General features: G+C 41.4%; 1 pseudogene; it reads right to left on the bottom strand.

Moving 5' to 3' along the window:
* Positions 1-474: 474 nt before the first annotated feature.
* Positions 475-551, bottom strand: LOC121000115 (annotated as a pseudogene).
* Positions 552-25,368: the final 24,817 nt, after the last annotated feature.

Raw genomic sequence — 25,368 nt, 5'->3', positions numbered from 1 at the left:
CCTCAGCATATACCCTGCTGAATAAACCAAAATAAAGGGAGCACCAACTTGGTTGTGTAATCATTGACCAAGCACCACTGGTAGTTTATGCTTTGTCAATCTCAGCTCAATCATATTGAGTTTCCTTTTTTTTTTTTACGCTAGTGTATTTCAGCTTGCCTTTTTAGATGTTACCTGCAGCCTTTAGTCCTGCACATTATGCTTTGAATCCTACTGGGCTCCTATCTCCATGACTGCTGACACATCCATGCATGGTTAATCACTGCATAGTTCTGCTCACAGGCAGATCATTTCCAGGAGAATGAAAGAAACAATTTAACCTGTTTATGCAAGGGAATGGCATTTTTATTTTGGGAAATAAATCAATTTTGTGGCGGTCCAAAGGTTTGTTCATAAGTTAACTCCTTCTTCACGGCAGATTCAGTAATTTGTTATTGTTTTAGAACATAACTTTTCCGTATTCTGTAGTCCCTGTATGTATGAAGCTAAGACACTTTTGAGCGCATTTCCAAATTAAAAACTATAGAAATGATCCCTGAAAGTATAGTCTTATTAACCCAGTCAGTATGTAGATTCGAGAAAAAAAATAAATACCATTTACCATGTGGTATATATATTTTATTAGCCCTATCATTATGGCAGTAAGTGGGTAGGGGCATAGGGGGTCATTTACTATACTGAAATAATTAGGCATATTTCAGGCACAGATGGCGGCGCAACAGTTAGTTGTGCAGCTATCTGCGACTTCACCCTGCCCATGCCAGGTCTAAAATTGTGTGCGTGGCGTGGGCGGGGAAGGGGGCGGACCGGCAGGCCCATCTCATTCACCATTTTCTATGCCTGGTTTAGGCATAGAAAATGGTCTAAATGTAAGACAGCAAGGAAGCTGTCTTACATTTAGAACTGGCGCTGGATGCTCCGAAGTTATGTAGAGGCCGGCACCTCGTCATAACTTTGGCGGATCCATCGCCAGCTTAGGCTTTTATTAAGACTGGCGTCTAAAATGCTGATCTTAATAAATGTGCCCCATAATCTCCTCAGGTATGTCCTCTATTATAAGCTGACAGCCGTAAGAATTGAGGCTGTCAACTATGGACTGCTACTGGTGTCCACTTTATCAGCAAATAGTCTTTGCAGCAGCAACCACTTAAAGGGAGCCTGTCACCAACTTTTCACGTTCTACACTGATTATATCGCCTTCTTGCGCAGACACACACACGATCATAATCATACCTTTGTTGTTTAAGTCCCATTTTCTAAAGTTGCAAAAACAAGGTTTTAATGGTATGCAAATGAGGACTCGCAAGTGCCCAGGGGCGGCGTTCTAGCTGTAAGGCCCCTCTGCGTTTTGTGCTCCTGCCTCGTCTGGCCAGCCCTGTAATCATCTTACGCCTTCCTCTCCAGCTCCTGAGATCCCGCGCAGGCACAGTTCACCGCTGTGCCCTGGCATGTGCACTATGATAACCACTGAGGGCATCAGCTTTGTGCGCATGCGCACTGCTACAAACCGAGCTGATGCCCTCAGTGGTTATCGCAGTGCACATGCCTGTTCCCGGCGGTGAACCATTATGATCATGTGTGTGTGCAAGAAGGCAATAATAGCAGTGTAGAATGTGAAAAGTTGGTGACAGACCCCCTTTAACGCCCCTTTACACAGATAGATATAGCAGACGATTGTCAGTGAGGTGTCCTTCAGTGACTTCCCGTCAGTGAAGGAGACCTCTACATTTACATACAGGGATCTCCTCCACAGTATGGGGAGTAGTGATTGCTAATGTCATAGCTCGCCCCTATACAGAGTCATTGTTTGCTGGCAGCAGAGTGTATGCTGCCAGGCTAGGATAAATCACCCCAAATAAGTATATTACTACAGTGCAAAGGGGCAAAATTTGCAAACAGGACACTTGAGTTATGGCAAATCTGACCTACTTTCAATTACAGGAGAAACTTGAAAAATTAGAATATCGGGCAAAAGTCCATTTATTTCAGTAATGCAAATAAAAGGAATTGCAATAATGCAGCTTAAAATTAGACTTTTGTGAAAAGGTTCAATATTCTAGGCTCAAAGTGTCACACTCTAGTCAGCTAATTAATCCATACTTCCTGAGCAAAGGATACCTCAAAATTGAGACTTTGGGGTTTCATAAGCTGTAAGCCATAATCATCCAAATTATAACAAATAAAGGCTTGAAATATCTCGCTTTGCATGTAATGAGTCTATCTCATATATTAGTTTCACCTTTTAAGTTGCATTACTGAAATAAATGAACTTTGCACGATATTCTAATTTTTCGAGTTTCACCTGTAGGTCTGCTTTAACACGCAAACTAACAAGTGGTGTGTGCTGAAATGTTACCAGGTTCAATGAGCTTACGAACTACATCATTAGTGCGTGGAAAGAAATATAAAAAAAAATAAAAAATTGTAGATTTTTGTTTTCAGTCAAATGTATATTTAAAAAGCAAAACTCCAAAGAGTCTGAGGGGGCAGAGCGTAACCCAGGAATTCAAAGAGAACCAAAATGAAAGGAAAAAAAGAAAAACCAAACAGTAAAGTTATGCCTTGCCCCCTCAGGCCCTACACCAGGCATCCATTTTGCCTGGAGTGTTCCTTTAAGAAGGAATTCTAATTCTAGGTGAACTTGATGGACATGCCTTAAAAGACAAACTATTAAGTACGTGTAACGCCCCAGAGTGGCATTACCACTTCGGCACCCTGCTATTGTCTTTCTTGGTTAACCTCATGTCATCTTATGTATTTATTTCAGGTCCACTACACTGTGCATTCCTATTTCTCATGTAACTGTTATGTTCAAATGTAGTGTGCCTGGTTCACCAGCAGGTGGCAGCAAACACGGCAGAGCTGTAAATACCCCCCCCCCCCCCCTCTGTGGGGGAGTGGGAGAGTCCCACTTCCTGCAGGAAGTGTGGGGACTAGTTCTAGTTAGTCTAGCTTACCCCCTGCTTGGGGAAAGCTGTGCCCAAGCCAGCCAGAGCATCTTAAGCTCTGCTGGCCATGGAGACCAAAGCTTGAAGCCTCAGGAGTCAGGATGAAAGTTCCCTGGCATAACCTAGAGTCAGACTACAAAGTGAAGTGCAGCATACAGAAGAAGCTGAGTTATACAGCCAGCCTGTCAGTACAGCAGAGTCAGAGAGAAACAGATATAGCACAGTGGAGTTTGCCTGCCAGTTTTAATGCTAAAGCCTGCGGGAACCAAGACAAAGAATGTAAACCGTTTTGGAGAATGTTTACGCAAAGTAAAGCTGCCATTGAACTTCATCTCAAGGTCTGGACTCAAGTTATTATTTTATCCCTCAATTATTCCCCCTATTTATTGCTTCAGAGCCAAACCTGGGGTCCAGCTGTATCCAGGTAGGAATACCGTGACACAATAAGGGACATTTTAGACAGACTATACCACTTGGCATTCCTACGCCTGGGTCGCATTACATATAGGACCCTAGGGGGAGGTGCCCATTGCATAAGGCAATATTCACACTGCATTCACTGAACCTGAAGGGGTTGTGTCAACTCAGACTTTGATGGCATATCCCTAGGATATGCCATCAAAGTCAGATAGGTCCTAGCCTCAGAGATGGGACCTGCACATATCTCCAGAACAGGCCCCTGAAAATGGCTCTCCATTCATTCCTATCAGCGTTCAGAAAATAGCCACTGTTAGAGTAAGTAGTCATGACGCCAGTTGCCTTCCAGAAATGGAAGCACAAGTCTCCCTTTAAGTGAATTGTTGGTACACAGGTGTAGGATTGCCAGGGTAGTGTAGAAGTGGCCACAATATCCCTGAAGATGTTGTGTTGCACGTGTCAAGGTGCTCCTTACCTGGATACGGTTGGATCCCAGACGTGGTCATCCGAAGCAGTGCAAAAGGGGTAGTTAACTTGGATAGTGTAGAAATAAAGCTGAGTCCAGACTTGGTTAAACGTTGAACAATTGCTTTTACTTGTAATAAATGGTAATCCAAACATTCCACAGAACTTGTCTTGGTTCCCAACAGGTTTTAGCAGGACTTTGGCAGGCAAACAACTTCTGCAAAATAAACTTCTTTCTGCTCAATCTGTAGTGTACTCTCTCAGCTCTGCTCTGTCAGCAATATTAAAAAGGAATGCTTTCCTTTCTGATTGATGCTGTTGTTCTAAGTCTGTCTCTCACTGTGATCCTAGGAACTTCTTGTCCTGGCTGACTTTTAGGGAGAGCTCAGTCCCACAGGGACGAGCGTCTGCTTTTCTCCCTACAGCATGGAGTACAGGAACTAACTGGTTCTTACTAGATCGTACTTTCTCCTTGGAGGAGAGTATAAAGAGCTGGAAAAGCCAGCTTCCACCCTCTGTAGAGTAGCACTGCCAAGTATGCTGCCACCCGCTGGGGAACCAGGTTATTACATGAACAAACACTAATGCATAGGAAGAAATGCACACTACATGGAGGACCTGGAATAAAGGCATAAGATGACATGGTTATTGCATATACAGACAGAAGCAGGGTATAGGAGTGGTAAAGCCACTTGGGGGCATTGCAAATCCCTTTAAGAGTGTAGGCTAGAAAAGCTCCCCATACATTTTGGCTTCATGATGGTATATGTCGGTAGACGCTGCTAACAGCACTTTTCTATACAATGAGTCATAGCAAAAAAATATCCTACACAGTATGCATTGTGCATTGTGGCCATACAGTAGCGTATGTTGGAGGTATACATTAAGGAATACTTGCAAAGTATAAATCCAACTTATAGACCAAAAGCGGTGTGACCATTTTTCCATTCCTACACTGGCATCAGATGCACCAAAATTAATAAGAGACACACTCCTCTTAGTAATAGTGGCAAATCTTTGCAGGCCCTTGCACCAAAATAGAAATCTACACCAGCAAGGAGGTTGGTATAGATTTCTGGTATAGTCTACAGTAGGGATGAGCGGACCCGTGGATGTTCAGGTTCGGCCGAACTTTGTTTCAATGTTCGGTTCGGGTCCCGAACGTGACCCGAACTTTACCCTGAACACCATTGAAGTCAATGGGGACCCGAACTTTGGGGCTGAAAGATAGCTGTAAAAAAGTCATACAAAGGGCTAGAGGGCTGCAAAAGGAACCAAAATGGGGGTAAGAGCAGGACAATTGCCCTGCAAACAAATGTGGACAGGGAAATGACTTAAAATAACATAAAATACATAAAAATGAAAAATAATATTCTTGAACCAGTAGGCGGAGGTCCAAGTGGAGTAGGAAGTTGAGGAAGCTGTAGATGTGGTGGTGTAGGTGGAAGAGGCGAAGGAGAAAGCCAACACTGTTTTTGTGTGTTTCTTTTCTTTAATTTTTTTTATTTTTTATTTGTCTGTTAATTCTGTGTGTCACCTATAGCCATTTTTTGGGGTGCGGCCAGTATACTTCTCCACTCTGCCAATATAAGAAGCAATAATCTTGAGCCAGGAGGTGGAGGTCCGAGTGGAGGAGGAGGTGTGTTGCAGAGTAGGATTGCTGGGTGTAGCGGAGTCAATTCAGATCAGATGTTGTGGAGTAACAGGAACTGGGTTTAATGGAACATGCGTGCAATAACAGAAGGTCACCTTACATGGTGAATGGTACAGACAGGAAAAAATAAATCAGTGAGTTCACCTCAATGTACAGGGAATACAACACATCATAGAAATGCATAGAGAGTCTACAAGTGATGATGATAATAATAATAATAATAATAATAATAATAATCCAGCAATAGACTAAGCTGTAAGTTGTTGTATCTCCAACACCCCTTATCAACAGCTAAAGGCATAGTCTGTTAAACCCATCGTCTTTGTAAGCCTTGAGTGTCTTTCAGCGGTCAGGGGCTTTGTAAGAAAATCTGCTGTCATATCCTCAGTCGGGCAATAAAGTAACTGAAGAAGTCCCTAAGAAAGTGGAACTTCGCATGAATGTGCTTGGTTCTCGAGTTAACTCTTTCCATCTGCGCAAGTGCAAGGCATCCTTGATTGTCCTCAAAGACTTTTGTTGGTCCCAACTGTGGTTGACCCAGGTCTGTTAACAGTTGTCTCAGCCATATAACTTCTTGGCTTGCCTGCGCTGCTGCAACGTACTCTGCTTTCTGCTGACAGAAGAAATAAGTAGCCACTGGTAGATTTTCTGTCGCTGATGTCTCTGGCCCAGTCAGCATTCACATATCCTGTTAGGGTGCTTTCATCACTCGCTGGTAACTTTAGTTTGTAGTGCAAAGTCCCTTTATGGTAGCGAATGATTCACTTTACAGCATTCCAGTCCATCTGACTTGGCATTGAAAACTTTTTGCATAGGATTCCAATAGTTGCTGCAATGTCGGGCCTTGTAGCAGTGGTAAGGTATAGCAATTTCCCTATTGCTTTCCTGTAATGAGCATTAGTTGATAACGGGGTATCTTGACTGTTCATCTCCTTCAGGTAGTTGGTTTCCATGGTAGACTTTACTGGTTTGGCATCTTCCATTCCAAATGTTTCAATTGTTTCTTGTAGTTTGTGTTTTTGGTTCAGAAGAAAGCTGCCATCTTCCTCTCTCTCAATCTGGATGCCGAGGTAATTCTTTGTTGCCAAGATCTTTGGTCTCAAAGTGCTGATTTAGGGTTTGCAGTATTTCTACTTCATCCCCTTCTTGCTCAAAACAAAATCAGGATATCGTTCACATTAATAAGCATATAGATCCATCTGTTTGCCAATTTCTTTGTGTATAAGCAGGGGTCTGCTTTACTCCTTTGATAGTCCAGCGTCACGTGACCCAAGTCCAGCCCAAACCATCTGAACGCAGATTACTCACGATCGGCGTTCAGTTCACAAATCAGCTAGGAGGACGCTGGCCGCACTGTATCAAACAAATGCACCTTCAAATGCTCTGTTTTGGAGTTTGGTGCGTTTTTCTTCTGGAATGTGGATGAATGCTTTGCATCCAAAAACTCTTAGGTGTTTTACACTTGGCTTCTCATTGTGCCACAGTTCATATGGAGTTTTCTCCACTGTTCTGGAAAACATTGCCGCGTCACCCCAGTATTTTTGTGGTATTCCAGAGTCTGTTAGCATACATCTGATCATTTCAGTCAGAGTTCTGTTCTTTCTTTCGTCAACCCCATTTTGCTCTGGTGTTTATGAGACTGTCTTTTAAAGTTTTATTCTATTCTGTTTTAAGTACTCTTGTATCTTATGTTCTGTGAATTCACCTCCATTATCACTCCGAAGTATAAGAGGCTTCCTCTGAAACTTGTTACTGGTCTTTACTATATAGTCTTGTAATTTGTCAAGAACTTCTCTCTTGTGTTGCATTAGGTAGGTGACTGTGTTTCTTGAATAGTCGTCTATGAAAGTCACTATGTACCTGTTACCTCCAGGTGTATGTGGGTTTGGGGGACCACATGCATCACTGTGAACTAGGTCAAGTGGTCTTGAAGCTCTCTTTTGACTGACTTTGGGAAGTGTTGCTCTTGTAGCATTGGATTTTATGCAACATTCACACTTAACAGTAACTGGACAAGGGGATACTCTTAGATCCTTTGTCAGATTCCTCTTTTGTAGTTCCTGTATGCATTCTGGGTGTCTGTGACCTAGGCGCCTATGCCACCACATGTGTATACAGTCATTGTGCTTATGTGTACATAGTCTCATCTTTTCCTTCACTGTGTTGAGGTGATACAGATGATCATCCAGCTTGGCAATTGCTATTTTCTGCTTGCCGTCCAGGATAGAACACTTGTTACCTTGAAATTTTACAATGAGTCCTCTGGCTGTTAGATGCTTCACAGATAAGAGTCCTCCTTCTAGATCAAGAACATAAAGCACATCTTTCACTGGTATGGTTAAATTGTGTCTTGCATCATCAGGGCATACAAGGGTTCCATGCCCATATCCTTCTGCATGTATTTTACTTCCATCTGCAAGGTAAATAGTTTCTTTGTTATTCAGATGAAGTTCTGTGAAAAAACTTCTATCACTCATCATGTGACTGGTTGCCCCCAAGTCGATTCACCAGCCTTGACAATTATGGTTGCCTGTCACTTTAAATGTGGTGTTCCAGTTTCCTTCCCATGGATCAGAGATTGTGGCTTTGACCTTTTGTTTAGTATAAGAGGGACGCTGTCTCATTTGCTCTGCTTTCCATATAGTATAGTCTTTATTTATGTGTCCCTGTTTGTGGCATCTAAAACACACCCTGGTCTTCTTCCTGTGTAACCTAGCGTCTGTAGCTTTAACCCCTTAAGGACCGGGCTCTTTTTCAGCTTAAGGACCAGGCCATTTTTTGCAAATCTGACCATATACATTTATAAAAAAAATACCAAATTTACCAAAAATTTTGAAAAATTAGCAAATTTCCAAGTTTCAATTTCTCTACTTCTATAATACATAGTAATACCTCCAAAAATAGTTATTAATTTACATTCCCCATATGTCTACTTCATGTTTGGATCATTTTGGGAATGCCATTTAATTTTTTTGGGACGTTACAAGGCTTAGAAGTTTAGAAGAAAATCTTGAATTTTTTCAGAAATTTTCCAAAACCCACTTTTTAAGGACCAGTTCAGGTCTGAAGTCCCTTTGTGAGGCTTACATAATAGAAGCCACCCAAAAACTACACCCCTCAAGGTATTCAAAACTGATTTTACAAACTTTGTTAACCCTTTAGGTGTTCCACAAGAGTTAATGGTAAATGGACATAAAATTTCAGAATTTCAATTTTTGGGCAAATTTTTCATTTTAATCAATTTTTTCCAGTAACAAAGCAAGGGTTAACAGCCAAACAAAACTCAATATTTATTTCCCTGATTCTGTAGTTTGCAGAAACACCCCATATGATGTCGTAAACTGCTGTACGGGCACATGGCAGGGCACAGAAGGAAGGGAACGCCATATGGTTTTTGGAAGGCAGATTTTGCTGGACTGGTTTATTTACACCATGTCCCATTTGAAGCCCCCCTGATGCACCCCTACAATAGAAACGGCGGTGATCGGAAATACACAGGGCGTACCTGTACGCCCTGTGTCCCCAAGAGGTTAAGAGTGTGTTCTGGTGTTGGTTTCTGTGGAGTCATGCACTAATTCCTTTCTTCTCTGATACTCATCTATGAGCCTGATTTTTACAAATGCTAGTGTCAGATCTGTCTCAGGCCGTGTCTCCAGCGCATTGATCAGTGCAGTATATGTATCGGGTAAACTGCACAACAACATGGCTGCGGCGTGACTGTCTGTTATATTCTCCCCGATTGATCTGAGTTGTGCAATCACTTCCAGCATGGAGTTTATATGCTCCTGCATGTCCTGTTCTCTGCTAAGCCTCATTTTGTAAAGTTTCCACAGAAGAAACAACTTGCTGTTTAAACTGGATCTTTCATGCAGTCTTTTCAGTACATCCCACATGCCTTTCGATGTGCCCTCATGATGTATGTGAATGAGCTGATCCTCCTCCACTAGTAAGCTTATGGTGGCCAGTGCCTGTTTTTTTTTCTAGTCCCAGTCCTGATCATTGTCCTGTGGCCTCTCTGTGGTGGTAACCTCCCACATGTCATCTCTGGATAATAGCATTTCCACTTTAAAATTCCATAGCTGATAATTGTCATTGTTCAGCTTGGCCACTGAGAGTTTAACCTCTGAGTTTCTGGCCATTCTCCCTCCTTTATATATGAACAGTCTTAGGCTACTTTCACACTAGCGTTTTTGCTGGATCTGCAGCGTACTCAAGTTAGGGTTAATAGTGTTCCTGGGTGTTGTAGTGCAATCATGACACTAACCTGAGACGGCTGACTCTCTGCAAGGGCAGGGGATGATAGGAAATGTTCGTGACGCCAGTGCCAATTAAACGGTGGCACGCCGTTTGCTGATAGCAGGAATAACTGAGGAACCACGTGATGTTAAAACAGAACTCAAACTTTAGTAGTCATCATACATGGACATAGATGGAAGCGCAGTTCCTTTGCAGACAGTTGGTTGCAGTACATTTGATGCAGGCAATATATATAGCAAGGTGACTTCAGAGTGTTAAACACAGGACTTGCAGTACAGGCGGCTTGCACTCTATTCCTGACTGATCCTGGAACATAGAAAATCTTCTCCAAGGCCCAATACCCTAGCTCTGGCGTATATCCTTGGCTTTATCTTTATCAAGTACCTCCTCTGCTGTCTTGAGTACCTCTTGCTTTTCTGGACTTGCCTCTGTCTCTCCCAGCACTGACTCTAGAAACTTCTGAACTCCCAGGCTGTTTAACAGTGGTCTTCCTGCTTCTGCATATATAAATTCAGGAGGGGAACCTTCTCCTTGGTTCTGGAACCCGGTTACAGAGACTGCAATACCCTCTCCTGGTCCGCAGGCTTCAGGCCTGGACTGGACTCTGACATGGTCTAGTCTCCAACTCCAGACTCCAACTACAACTCTAGACTCCCACTTTAGACTCACTTTCCTTTCCCTGACTGGGCCTTATATAAACTAGGGCTCCCTAGCTCCCTCTAGTGACTAAGAGCTGAAATGACACCCCTAGCAGGCCTGTACATGCAAGTTTCACAGTAACAGGGAAATACATAGCATTACATTTTATAAAGATGACTTATACCAACTTCCCCATAAATAAGGGGACACGACAGCACAACAAGTGACCCTTTTGTAGTGACGGGCATTACAGTCCCCGTACACTACATACCCCACTGCTTTAAGCTGAGTACGACCTTGTACTCCATCAGGGCTCGCCCAACTGTAATCTCTACCTGAAACAGAAAAAGAGACATGCAGGCATACATATATGTAATTCATCTGCATTTACATTCATATCAGGTCCAATTGGCAAAGGTGAAGGGTGGTGACAAGGGGCGTCGTTCTCTTCTTCTCAGGATAGTGAATGGAACTGGGGCGCTGACCTGGCACAGCGTAACATTATAATCAGGATAGTCCATGACAATGAATAAGTCCATAATAGAACAGCAAAATAGATAAAACAGTATAAAAGTTCTTGGAGGCTCAAAGAACAAACATGAGTCCGTACCCAGGTTATTTTCCTATTAAATCACAGAGGCTCTCGTGCGGTGGAGTCCATCTCTGGGCACATTTCCTTTAAAAAGAGTAAGAATCTCAGAGGCTCAGGTTCTTTTGAGTCTATCTCCGGGCACGGTTCCTTAGTATCAAGTTGCACAATAAAATTGTATAATATACAACAAGTGCTGTAATACCCCTGATCAACCTGAAAAGGGGGGTAAGGGTAAAAGGTGCAACAACGGAACAGGCACAAAGTGGTGGAAAATAGCAAAAGCAGGCAAGAGATCCTGGAAACAAACTTGGCTTTGTTGACTTTGTAATTTCAGTGGTTAACACCTACCACTGAGCCGTGGATAAACTGGCAGCAGCAACAAACGACCAGGAAACATAGGACTCCTGTCCTGGAAGGGTTAATAACATCATTCTTTGGTGAAATAAATCAAAGGCCTAGCAGGCTGATTCACAGTGGCATGTCATAATCACTTGGCTCTGCTGGCAAATACGGCCTGTAGTAGTCCTCTACAGGAGGACTACTACTGAAATGACACCCCTAGCAGGCCTGTACATGCAAGTTTCACAGTAACAGGGAAATACATAGCATTACATTTTATAAAGATGACTTATACCAACTTCCCCATAAATAAGGGGACACGACAGCACAACAAGTGACCCTTTTGTAGTGATGGGCATTACAGTCCCCGTACACTACAGATCTGGTAGGGTTCAGCAAAAACGCTTTAGTTACTTGCTCTCTGGTGTGGGAACACAACTAAGGCTACTTTCACACTTGCGGCAGAGTGATCCGGCAAGCTTTTCCGTTGCCGGAACTGCCTGCCGGATACGGCAAAATGCACATTACCGGACATTTTTTTATGCAACGGATCCGTCGTTCCGTCGCCGGAAATTCATGCCGGATTCGTCAAACCGTATGATAACGTAGATTGTTTTTGCCGGATCCGTCTGCCGGATCCATAGAAATAGCGGATTCGTCTATTCTCTTTTCTTCCGTTTTCAAACGGAAAGACGGATCCGGTATTCAAATTTTCAGAGATGAAAGAGATTCAATCAGTACAGTGGGTATAAAAGACAACCGAAGGTCACTTACCCCTCAGATGCTCCCTCTGAAGATTGCAAAGATGATGCCGGACCATATTCGTTTTGGATTTCAGGCTCTAATCCTGGTTTCACACTGGAGAAGACGTCTTAGAGCTAGGCGGCGTCGTAAGTGTCGCTATTGGGTGCATCCAAAAACCTCTGCAAGAATAAGAAGGGGAGCTTTTGAAACTCTGTTTCCTGAACTGAGGGATTATCCAGAAAAGTTTTTAAATTACTTACGGATGACCCTAGAAAGTTTTGATGATCTCTTACAACGTGTGTGTCACCTCACATCCAAAGACCACTTTCCGCTGCTGTGTTTCCCCAGCAGAACGCCTATTGCTGACCATAAGGTAAAGAGAATTGTAATAATTATTATATATTGCTAACTTTATTTTTAGTATAATGTTTTTACGGTTGATATTTTAGTTTTTAAGGTGACACCATAAATCTTTGAGAACCGAAATTTCCTAATTTACAGTTGTGTTCAAAATTATTCAACCCCCAATGCTGTAAAGGGTTTTAGGGAATTTAGTGTACATTTGTAATTGTGTTCAGAATGAAATCTTACAAGGACTTTTTAAAGAACCTAATGCAACTAAAATGACATCAATTGTTTTTGTAATACAGTATTAAATGTTTTTTTTTTGTGATTTCTTCATTGACACAATTATTCAACCCCTTAAAGACTACCACTCTTAAGAACAGAGGTTCATTCAAGTGTTTTCGATCAGGTATTGAAAACACCTGTGGATGTCAAGGAGCAGCAATCAAGCATAATAAGCACCAATTAGGCAGATTTAAAAGGACTGTGATACTCAGCTCCTTCTAGACATTTACTGGTGTGTTTACAAACATGTGTCACGGATGGTGTACAGGAAACAAGACAATACAATATGAACAATGACTCACTGGATCCACAACTAAGGAACAAAAGTGAGACCCCTGCAAGAGACCTGCCGCTCTCCCTTATTGCTCAGCCTATGCGACCACCCCAAAGGTGGATGGGCGCATATCCACGTACCTCGACTATCTTACACCTGATGACCCTACAATAGTGAGGGGACACGACCACCGGCTCCCTACACAGACACGGAGGGAGTCAGGGTCACCTGGATCCAGAAAACAGAAAATCATAAATACATAAACAGAACTTATCTTGCAGACGACTGTGGACTGAGAACTAGGAACAACATGCACACACACTCCAGGAAGTTGTATAAGCCGCACACTACTGCATTCTGGGGAGGAACTTAAAGGGCAGCAATCAGTCCAACTGCATGACAGCTGAGATAGACTAACGAGATGAGGAACTAAACCAAAACAAAGAAACTCAAGGAGGAGGATCTGGAAAGCTCCTGTCAGAGCTTCTCAACTGTCTGGTTGTGACAGTACCCCTCCCTCTACGAGTGGACTCCGGACACTCAGGGCCCACCTTCTCAGGATGGGACCTATGGAAAGCCCTGATGAGACGAGTGGTCTTAATGTCCGTCACTGGGACCCACATCCTCTCCTCAGGACCATAACCCTCCCAATGAACGAGGTACTGGAGGGAACCGCGGACAAGATGAGAATCCACAATCCTAGAGACCTGAAATTCAAGATTTCCATCAACCATAATCGGAGGAGGAGGCAAAGGCGAGGGTACAATAGGTTGAACATAAGGTTTCAATAAGGACTTATGAAAAACATTATGGATCTTCCAAGTCTGAGGAAGATCAAGACGGTAGGCAACAGGATTGATGACAGACAGGATCTTGTAAGGCCCAATAAACCTAGGACCCAACTTCCAGGTGGGAACCTTCAATTTGATATTCTTGGTAGACAACCACACCAAATCACCAACATTCAGGTCCGGACCAGGCACACGTCTCTTATCTGCCACACGCTTATATCTCTCACTCATGCTCTTTAGATTATCCTGAATCTTTTGCCAAATAGATGACAAAGACGTGGAGAATCTGTCCTCATCAGGTAAACCAGAAGACCCCTCTCCCGAGAAAGTCCCAAACTGCGGATGAAACCCATATGCACCAAAAAATGGTGACTTATCAGAGGACTCCTGACGACGGTTATTTAAAGCAAACTCAGCAAGGGACAAAAAAGAACACCAATCCTCCTGATTCTCCGCCACAAAACAGCGCAGATATGTCTCCAGATTCTGATTGACGCGCTCTGTCTGGCCATTCGACTGCGGGTGGAAAGCAGAAGAGAATGACAACCGAACCCCCAAGCGAGAACAGAAAGCCTTCCAGAATCTGGAAACAAACTGCGTGCCCCTATCAGAGACTATGTCTGAAGGAATACCATGCAATTTGACAATGTGGTCAATAAATGCCTGCGCCAGCGTCTTAGCATTGGGCAAACCAGGAAAAGGGATGAAATGCACCATTTTGCTAAAACGGTCCACCACCACCAGAATCACAGTCTTCCCCGAGGAACGAGGCAAGTCCGTTATGAAGTCCATGGACAGATGTGTCCAAGGACGGGAAGGAATGGGTAAGGGAAGGAGAGGACCTGATGGCCGTGAATGAGGGACTTTGGCACGAGCGGAAGTCTCGCAAGCTGCCACAAAACCCTTAACCGACTTACGAAGCGCAGGCCACCAGAATCTCTGAGCGATGAGATCCAGTGTGGCTCTTGCCCCCGGGTGCCCAGCAAGGACTGTATCGTGGTGTTCCTTAAAAATCTTGTGTCTCAAAGCGAGAGGCACAAACAACCTCCCAGGAGGACAAAGATCAGGAGCCTCTGACTGGGCTGCCTGCACCTCTGCCTCCAATTCAGGAAAAAGAGCAGAGACCACCACACCTTCAGCCAAAATGGGACCCGGGTCTTCAAAATTCCCACCTCCCGGAAAACAACGTGACAGGGCATCTGCCTTCACATTCTTAACCCCAGGGCAGAACGTGACAACAAAATTAAACCTTGAAAAGAACAAAGACCATCTGGCCTGTCTCGGGTTCAGACGCTTGGCTGACTCCAAGTAGGCCAGATTTTTATGGTCAGTAAACACGGTAATAGGGTGTCTGGCTCCCTCTAGCCAATGGCGCCATTCTTCAAAAGCCAACTTGATGGCCAACAATTCCCTATCTCCCACATCATAATTTCTCTCTGCGGAGGAGAGTTTCTTTGAGAAAAAGGCACACGGTTGCCATTTGGCAGGAGAGGAACCCTGAGACAAGACCGCACCCACCCCTACCTCAGAAGCATCAACCTCAACTATGAAGGGTAACGAAATATCAGGTTGTACCAGGATGGGAGCGGAAGCAAAACTCTCCTTGATATTAGAAAAGGCCTTACGCGCCTCTACCGACCAGGAAGAAAAATCTACCCCCTTTCTGGTCATATCAGTGAGTGGTTTAACAACAGAGGAATAATTCAAAATAAATTTCCTGTAATAATTGCAAAGCCCAAAAAACGCATCAGCGCCTTCTGATTCTCAGGAAGCTCCCACTCAAGCACAGCGCGGACCTTCTCGGGGTCCATGCGAAAACCAGAAGCGGAGAGAAGAAACCCCAGAAATTGAATTTCTGGAACCGCAAACACACATTTTTCCAGTTTCGCGTATAATTTATTCTCCCGCAGAATGAGCAAGACCTGACGTAAATGTTCCCTATGAGTCTTGAAATCAGGAGAAAAAATCAAAATGTCATCCAAATACACTAATACAAATTTTCCCATTAAATGATAAAAAATGCTGTTCACGAAATGCTGAAAAACGGCTGGGGCATTCATCAAACCAAAAGGCATAACCAAATTCTCAAAATGGCCCTCAGGGGTATTGAAAGCCGTCTTCCATTCGTCTCCTTCTCTGGCCCTGACCAGGTTGTATGCCCCTCTTAGGTCTAATGGAAAAGACTTTAGCCCCAAGAACCTGGTTAAACAGGTCCGGGATCAGAGGAAGCGGATAAGGGTCACGAATAGTGATACTGTTCAGCTCCCTGAAATCCAGACAAGGTCTTAAAGAACCATCTTTTTTCTTAACAAAGAAAAAACCAGCGGCAACAGGTGACTTCGAGGGTCGTATGTGTCCTTTTCTCAGACTCTCAGAGATATAAGCACGCATAGCGACCCTCTCAGGTTGGGAAAGATTGTATAAACGAGATTTAGGCAGCTTGGCGCCTGGGATGAGATTAATAGGGCAATCGTACTCCCTGTGCGGGGGCAAATCCTGAACTCCACTCTCAGAGAAGACATCCGAAAATTCAGAGAGGAAAGGTGGTACAGTCTTAGTAGAAACCTCAGAAACAGATGTCATGAGGCAATTCTCTCTGCAAAAGTCACTCCAACCATTTATTTGCCTCACTTGCCAATCAATGGTGGGGTTATGTTTAGTGAGCCAGGGTAGCCCAAACACTAGAGGAGTAGGCAAACCGCTAAGGACGAAACATGACACATCCTGAACATGAGCATCACTCACAATTAAACGGATATTGTGAACTATGCCCTTTAATGATTTCTGAGAAAGTGGAGCGGAATCAATAGCAAAAACAGGAATATCCTTTCCCAAAGTGCATACCTGGAAACCATGAGTTATTGCAAATTGATTATCAATGAGATTGACAGCTGCTCCACTATCCACAAAAATCTCACAAAAAATGCTTTTGCTCTCTAGTGCCACCCTAGCAGGCAGGACAAAACGGGAACTACAAGCAAACGGAAAACCTTCAATTTCCGCCTCAACCCTGCCAATAGTAACAGACGGAACATTTTTAAAAGATTTTTTCCTTTTTGTTTCTTTATTACTCCCAGAAAACTGCCTGAATCTCCTAGAGGGACAAACATTTGCCAAATGATTTATACCTCTACAACAAAAACAAACCCTCCGATGCGGGCTGAATCTTCTATTGTCAGAGGCAATCAACCCCAGCTGCATGGGCTCCTGCTCAGAAGGGACTGACAGCGACTGAGACCCCTGCGCACAGAAAGAGACCGCTGCACTGTCCCGGGACTGAGTATGACAGGAAGGAGAGATCTCTCCTCTCTCTCTAAGACGCCTGTCAATACGAACGGCCTGAGACATAGCAGAATCCAAGGAGGTAGGTCTCTCATGAAAGGCAAATGCATCTTTCAATCTCTCTGAAAGACCATGGCAAAATTGACTTCGGAGTGCAGCATCATTCCAACCAGTATCAGCTGCCCATCTCCGAAATTCTGAGCAGTATATCTCTGCGGATTGTTTACCCTGGCATAACAGACGTAGTCTAGACTCAGCCAGAGCAATACGATCCGGATCATCATATATCTGACCCAGGGCTAAAAAGAATTCATCCACTGAACGGAGGGGCCGTGCCCCCTCCGGCAGCGAAAAGGCCCAGGATTGAGCGTTACCCCTGAGCAGCGATATAATGATCCCCACCCTCCGTTCTTCATCACCAGAGGAATGGGGAAGAAGGCAAAAATGGAGTTTGCAAGCCTCTCTAAAACGCACAAAATACTCACTACCCCCGGAGAGCGTATCCGGGAGCGAGATCTTAGGCTCAGAACAAACTCCATGAACGCAAGCTGAACCGGTCACTTGAAACTGAGAAAAAGTCTTACGGAGATCAGCTACCTCCAATGAAAGACCCTGGAAGCGCTCAGCCAAAAGTGAAACCGGATCCATGCTTGAGACGGTTTTGGCGGCTTATAATGTCACGGATGGTGTACAGGAAACAAGACAATACAATATGAACAATGACTCACTGGATCCACAACTAAGGAACAAAAGGGAGACCCCTGCAAGAGACCTGCCGCTCTCCCTTATTGCTCAGCCTATGCGACCACCCCAAAGGTGGATGGGCGCATATCCACGTACCTCGACTATCTTACACCTGATGACCCTACAATAGTGAGGGGACACGACCACCGGCTCCCTACACAGACACGGAGGGAGTCAGGGTCACCTGGATCCAGAAAACAGAAAATCATAAATACATAAACAGAACTTATCTTGCAGACGACTGTGGACTGAGAACTAGGAACAGCATGCACACACACTCCAGGAAGTTGTATAAGCCGCACTGTTGGGCCTTTTCATAGGTAAATGCATTGATATCCAATTCATTATTATCAAAATGGATGTTCATTGCCTTTAAGAGCCATGCTCGACTATAGTTGCAATTTTGTATGTCTTGAGTAGGCCAAATTAAGGTCACACAAAGCTTAATGTTATTCTTCTCATGAATATACCAGTCTGAGAAAAGGCCTCCTTGTTTACTTACTTAAATTTATGACGGGCGATAAAGATGACCTTTATGCAGCTGGTGATAATTACCTATACAATTAGGCATTTATAAATGAAGCAAAATACATAATATGTATGTATTCATTTATTGAGCCTTAGTTAGTCCTTAGCATAAGACAATCAGTAGGACATATATATATATATATATATATATATATTACTTTATATTATATTGTTATATGTTACGAAGACAACATGTATCCAGTATATTGTATATATTTCTCATTAGAAGAGTGCCTGTGAAGATGTGTATTTTGTAACAATTAATCACATCTTTGGTATGACAGAGGAGGTACTGATATCTCTGTGAGAAAACAAGGGCATTTACGACCCATAAATTAAGTGTAAGAAACATTCAAAAGAGACGCCTAGAGGTCTGTCTCTAATTGCTACAAGTGTCAGAATTAATCCCTATGGCTTTGAATTAAAGCTTCTAAGGTCAAAATGTATATTCAGACTTATATAAGTTAACCCTTTATACTATGATGCAGATAGCTTATACAGCAGTGCCACCTAGGTATCAGTAGGTGACATTACAACAGTAGCAAAAGTGCATTCTAGGTAGGGTTATGATGTCACAATTTTTATCAATGGTCACGCCCATCCGACAATGATTGGAAAGATCCAAACTAGGAAGGTGTGTCTAACTGATAAGTTTGTGATCATAAGCCATACACAGTAAGAAAAAGAGAGAGAGGAGAGGAGAAGTTGAGGTCTATCAAGATGAAAGCCATGGTGAGATGTGCTATGATGGACCACCCAGCTTTCCTAGGAGCAGAAGTGAGATTCCTACTAGGACTTGGTAAGAGACACAAAAAATGATATTTCATTTTATTAAGACTAATTTGATAGTGTGGGTGAAATTATACCATCTAGATTGGCGAATAAATAAATGATTAAATTAATTGATCATCTCCATATTGAGATGTAGTCTTAGGATATTGTGAGGCTTCATTCTACCTGCAGAAGAATCTAGACTCATAATCTAACAAAGCATTAAATAATTGCTTATATATATATATATATATATATATATATATATATATATTTATTAATAGAACATTCTTCGCCAAGCTAAGTGATGGATTCCCACAGGAAGGACTTATATCAAATCCTTCCTATTTAAGATATGGACTAGCAAAATCCTAGATCCCTGTTATTTGTCTTAATAGTCTTACCAAAGTCATGTATGTGAAAATAGTCCAGGATGGGGCGGAAGGATATGGTTATCTCTTCTAAGTTATATCCTTGGATGGATTTGCCCATCTTGAAGTCATGTGATGTGTAGTTGGTTAGGGGGGCAGAATGTATTTAGCATTCTATATTGATGTCTAGGATTAGACATGCCCATCTTGATATCATGAGGTTTTCTCTGAACAGAAGTAATATATATAACTTATGTTCCTATTTTGATATCCTAACCTAATAATAGCTTGGTTATAATGTGACAAGTTATTTCCACTCACATGTATTGTTAAGCTTGTAATGCTTTATATTAACGCTATATATATTCATTTGCATGTATCATTGTGTTCATTACTTATATATGTTTATAATCTTGTAACCAATAAATCTGCATATTTTTATAATACCTGTGTATTATTGTATAATGCAGAACTACATTTTATCATTAACATCATCTCACGTCAAAAAGAACTTATTTATCTGAGGAAATAGTCGGACTCAGATGTGAATTGTATCAATTAGGTTGTCTACAATTCACCAGGTCATGATTTTAAGAATTTATGACAAATTTTATAAAAAAAATTTTTTTTTTATAATTAATAATTTTTATGACCATAATTAATAATTCTTAATTGAATTATTACCCACCGACATAAATGGAGGCCCCAGCGAGATTATGATTGATGAGATGACATATTAATGATAAATTGTCATGTATATTGTTGCTGGTATTAGAATGCTACAGCCAGATCACGTTTACAACCCTTAGAAGGGCGTGGTATATACATATTCAAAATTAATGTCCTGGTACTGAAGGGGTTAAGCCCATACCAGAACCGCAGATGAGTTGTTGCAGTAAAGTGTTATTACACGAATGCAACCAGTGCATGACATGTATATCAACTCAGGAGTTGTTTGTCTATGCTAAACACAATTGATGTTTTTGTATCGCCAGAAATTAATAGTAAATTGTCCCAAGATAGGGAACAGATGTAGGTCTCATTAGCCTAGGCGGTACAGGGTCCGGTTCTAGTCCTTTGTTTGACTCAGGAACCTTCCTATTAATTCCTGGCCAGTTAACTCCCATAGTTGGAGATTTACCCCCATATACAGGGAGGTTGAGTTTAGTAGCTCAGGGCGTTACAGGATAATAGAGGAACTTTATACATAAAGTCTGACCCAATGTTATTGATAAATAGAATCTATAAGAAAACAGTTTTAAATAGGTTAATTGCTATGTATGCTAATGTAACCATGCTTTCTTATAGGATCCTAATGTACAATTTGCAATTGCCGCAGATATGATAATCCCCTAAGGGGGGAATTGTTTTTATATCTCACTCTGATTAATCGTTTCAGATGTTTTAGTTTTATTTGTTTGTGAATTATTATTTTTTAAGCAGAATACCTAGAACCTGCTAATTTGTTTTGTAGTGAAAAGCGCAAAACTGTATTTAAATAGCTCTGTTAACTAACCCTAATTGCCTTAAAAAGTCTCCTAAGGGAGGGGTGAGGAGTACATTCCCTAAGTTTAGATACATGTCAGTGAAAAGGTCAGAGGTCGCAGAGCTGCGCTGTGAGTTGATTTCTTAAGTCAGCCTAATGGAAAGGAAGAGTAAGATTCTCCCAACTTCATTGAATGTAAATTCTTTATCTCATGAAGTGAATAAAGAGTAAAGGAAAAGTTGTTTAATACTTCGCTGACATAGGAATGTCCAGTAAACGAAGCAAACTGCTTCATTAAATTAATAATTATAACAAGTCAATAAATGATTAATGATATTGATTACTAATCAATTTTTTCCACAGGATCATTAACATAATGTTTGTGTAGAGTTTTATTTCAGTGCTAAAAACGCCAAGAGCTGAACTGAGATTGAAAAATCAAAAATTTGAAGATGGAGACACATCCTAAATTTCATATGATTGGTGGTGGTATCGTATGACTGAAAAGATACTGAACAGTTATACTAACCATATTGTTTGTCTATCAATTGTGACTAACTTGTCGTCACTGTATTCCATGAAAATATATGGACACATATATATTACTCTGTTTCAAGGTAGTCTCAAAGTATTGATTGGGTTATTATCCTAAATAGGCATAACATCTAAGGCTGCATTAGCCTAGCAGAGGAAGAATAGTTATATCTATTCATGGTACCCTGTAGTTTGTTTTTCTTTGGGAAAAAAAATATAAACATAAAAGTCCTCAACTTGCTGGTGACTAAAGTATGGCATAAGTCAAAGGCCTAAAATAGGCAGGTATATGTTTGATAAAGTTTTTGCTGCGTTGTTGCTCATACTGTCTGTTGTTTTCTTAAGCTTAGATGATGGCCCAAGATGGGATCACGTGTAGATGGAAGGACAGATGGCGGAATCCTAAAAGTCTTTATATCCGGAACCAAGAGAACCTGAGGTCAAGGCTATCCGTGACGCAAGAGACGTCCAGTCGGAGCCAACCCAGATGTATCCAAGATGTATCCAGGAGGGACAAGTGGGCAGAGCCCCAGGAGATTCGACAGCCGCTGCAAAAGTACATCACACCAGTGCAACATGACAAAGTATTCGAGATCGCAGACATGAAGATATGATGCCAAGCACCGCTCGCTAAATCGAGTTGCCAAGTTGCTGACAAGCCAGGAAGCGATTACTTCCAGTTTTTCATTTTAGCAACAACGTTATTAAGTTAGAGGACCAAAGAAAGATCTTAACTAGAGATACGTTTCCAGAAAGTCCAGAAAACGACCGAAACGTCTTTCTCTCTACAGTGGTCATAAAAGAAAAGAACAAAACAATTGTATAATATGCGTTCTATGAACCGGCACGTTTATCACTAATACAAGGAACGTAACATACTTGTTGTTAACCTAATCGTAAAGTTTGTGCGTTAGACTTGTGTCGTAAAAGTACACACAAAATTGTGATAAATTTATTCCAAGGTAAAACCTGCATTCCCCAATCCATAATGATTTGGAGCATTTAGCCCTTTATTGCATTTCAGCCTATTCAACCTTCTAATAACGAAATTGAATATGCTGAAAAGGGGGGATTTGTTGGGCCTTTTCATAGGTAAATGCATTGATATCCAATTCATTATTATCAAAATGGATGTTCATTGCCTTTAAGAGCCATGCTCGACTATAGTTGCAATTTTGTATGTCTTGAGTAGGCCAAATTAAGGTCACACAAAGCTTAATGTTATTCTTCTCATGAATATACCAGTCTGAGAAAAGGCCTCCTTGTTTACTTACTTAAATTTATGACGGGCGATAAAGATGAGCTTTATGCAGCTGGTGATAATTACCTATACAATTAGGCATTTATAAATGAAGCAAAATACATAATATGTATGTATTCATTTATTGAGCCTTAGTTAGTCCTTAGCATAAGACAATCAGTAGGACATATATATATATATATATATATATATATATATATATTACTTTATATTATATTGTTATATGTTACGAAGACAACATGTATCCAGTATATTGTATATATTTCTCATTAGAAGAGTGCCTGTGAAGATGTGTATTTTGTAACAATTAATCACATCTTTGGTATGACAGAGGAGGTACTGATATCTCTGTGAGAAAACAAGGGCATTTACGACCCATAAATTAAGTGTAAGAAACATTCAAAAGAGACGCCTAGAGGTCTGTCTCTAATTGCTACAAGTGTCAGAATTAATCTCTATGGCTTTGAATTAAAGCTTCTAAGGTCAAAATGTATATTCAGACTTATATAAGTTAACCCTTTATACTATGATGCAGATAGCTTATACAGCAGTGCCACCTAGGTATCAGTAGGTGACATTACAACAGTAGCAAAAGTGCATTCTAGGTAGGGTTATGATGTCACAATTTTTATCAATGGTCACGCCCATCCGACAATGATTGGAAAGATCCAAACTAGGAAGGTGTGTCTAACTGATAAGTTTGTGATCATAAGCCATACACAGTAAGAAAAAGAGAGAGAGGAGAGGAGAAGTTGAGGTCTATCAAGATGAAAGCCATGGTGAGATGTGCTATGATGGACCACCCAGCTTTCCTAGGAGCAGAAGTGAGATTCCTACTAGGACTTGGTAAGAGACACAAAAAATGATATTTCATTTTATTAAGACTAATTTGATAGTGTGGGTGAAATTATACCATCTAGATTGGCGAATAAATAAATGATTAAATTAATTGATCATCTCCATATTGAGATGTAGTCTTAGGATATTGTGAGGCTTCATTCTACCTGCAGAAGAATCTAGACTCATAATCTAACAAAGCATTAAATAATTGCTTATAATATATATATATATATATATATATATTTATTAATAGAACATTCTTCGCCAAGCTAAGTGATGGATTCCCACAGGAAGGACTTATATCAAATCCTTCCCATTTAAGATATGGACTAGCAAAATCCTAGATCCCTGTTATTTGTCTTAATAGTCTTACCAAAGTCATGTATGTGAAAATAGTCCAGGATGGGGCGGAAGGATATGGTTATCTCTTCTAAGTTATATCCTTGGATGGATTTGCCCATCTTGAAGTCATGTGATGTGTAGTTGGTTAGGGGGGCAGAATGTATTTAGCATTCTATATTGATGTCTAGGATTAGACATGCCCATCTTGATATTATGAGGTTTTCTCTGAACAGAAGTAATATATATAACTTATGTTCCTATTTTGATATCCTAACCTAATAATAGCTTGGTTATAATGTGACAAGTTATTTCCACTCACATGTATTGTTAAGCTTGTAATGCTTTATATTAACGCTATATATATTCATTTGCATGTATCATTGTGTTCATTACTTATATATGTTTATAATCTTGTAACCAATAAATCTGCATATTTTTATAATACCTGTGTATTATTGTATAATGCAGAACTACATTTTATCATTAACATCATCTCACGTCAAAAAGAACTTATTTATCTGAGGAAATAGTCGGACTCAGATGTGAATTGTATCAATTAGGTTGTCTACAATTCACCAGGTCATGATTTTAAGAATTTATGACAAATTTTATAAAAAAAAATTTTTTTTTATAATTAATAATTTTTATGACCATAATTAATAATTCTTAATTGAATTATTACCCACCGACAGCACACTACTGCATTCTGGGGAGGAACTTAAAGGGCAGCAATCAGTCCAACTGCATGACAGCTGAGATAGACTAACGAGATGAGGAACTAAACCAAAACAAAGAAACTCAAGGAGGAGGATCTGGAAAGCTCCTGTCAGAGCTTCTCAACTGTCTGGTTGTGACAACATGGTGAAGTCAAGAGAATGGTCCAGGAAGACAAGAGAAGAGGTGATTTCTCTTCACAGGAAGGGCAATGGCTATAAGAAGATTGCAAAGATGTTAAACATACCAAGAGACACCATAGGAAGCATCATTCGCAAATTCAAGGCAAAGGGCACTGTTGAAACGCTACCTGGTCGTGGCAGAAAGAAGATGCTGACTTCGACTGCTGTGCGCTACCTGAAGCGCAAAGTGGAGAAAAGTCCCTGTGTGACTGCTGAGGAACTGAAAAAAGATTTGTCAGATGTGGGTACTGAAGTTTCAGCTAAAACAATAAGGCGCACACTGCGTAATGAAGGCCTCCATGCCAGAACTCCCAGGCACACCCCCTTGCTGTCTCCAAAGAATAAGAAGAGTCGACTGCAGTATGCCAAAAGTCATGTGGACAAACCACAAAAGTTTTGGGATAGTGTTCTGTGGACTGATGAAACAAAATTAGAACTGTTTGGGCCCATGGATCAATGCTATGTTTGGAGGAGGAAGAACAAGGCCTATGAAGAAAAGAACACCTTGCCTACTGTGAAGCATGGTGGGGGGGTCAATCATGCTTTGGGGCTGTTTTGCTTCT

This window comes from Bufo bufo, chromosome 4 (assembly GCF_905171765.1).
Source record: "Bufo bufo chromosome 4, aBufBuf1.1, whole genome shotgun sequence".
NCBI lineage: Eukaryota > Metazoa > Chordata > Amphibia > Anura > Bufonidae > Bufo > Bufo bufo.
The sequence above is the reverse complement of the archived record's forward strand: the minus strand, read 5'-3'. Positions and strand labels throughout refer to the sequence as shown.